Here is an 830-nt window from a genome sequence, read left to right as displayed (position 1 = left end):
CTCCTATCCTCATCCTCATCCTCATCCTCATCCACCTCCTCATCTTCATCCTCATCCGCATCATCCTCCTCATCCTCATCCTCATCCTATCCTCATCCTCTTCCTCCTCCTATCCGCATCCTCATCCTCATCCTCATCCTATCATCTTCTCCATCCTCCTCCTCCTCCTATTGCTATCCTCATCCTCCGCTTCCTCCTCCTCATCCTATCCTCATCGTATCCGCATCCTCATCATCATCCTATCCTCGTCCTCATCCTATCCTCATCCTCATCCTCATCCACATCCTCATCCTACCCAACTCTTCATCCTCATCCTCTTCCTCAACCTATCGTCGTCCTCATCCTCATCCTCGTCCTATCCTCATCCTCATCCCCATCCTCATCCCCATCCTCATCCTCATCCTCATCATATCCTCATGCTCTTCCTTGTTCTATCCTCATCCAATCTTCATCCTCATCCTCTTCCTCACCCCATCTTCATCCTCACCCTCATCCTCATCTTCATCCTCGTCCTATCCTCATCCTCCTCATCCTATCCTCATCCTCATCCTCCTCGTCATCCTCCCCCTCATCCTCTGCTCATCCTCATCCTATCCATCTCCTAATCCTCATCCTCTTCCTCATCCTTATCCTCATCCTATCCTCCTACTCATCCTCATCCTATCCTCATCCTCCTCCTATCCATATCCTCCTCCTCCTCCTCATCCTATCCTTATCCTCCTCCTCCACATCCTATCATCCTCCTCATCTTAACCTCATCCTCATCCTATCCTAATCCTCATCCTCATCCTCATCTTTGTCCTCACCCTCATCCTATCCTCATCCTCATC

This window comes from Lupinus angustifolius, chromosome LG06, assembly GCF_001865875.1.
Source record: "Lupinus angustifolius cultivar Tanjil chromosome LG06, LupAngTanjil_v1.0, whole genome shotgun sequence".
NCBI lineage: Eukaryota > Viridiplantae > Streptophyta > Magnoliopsida > Fabales > Fabaceae > Lupinus > Lupinus angustifolius.
The sequence above is the reverse complement of the archived record's forward strand: the minus strand, read 5'-3'. Positions refer to the sequence as shown.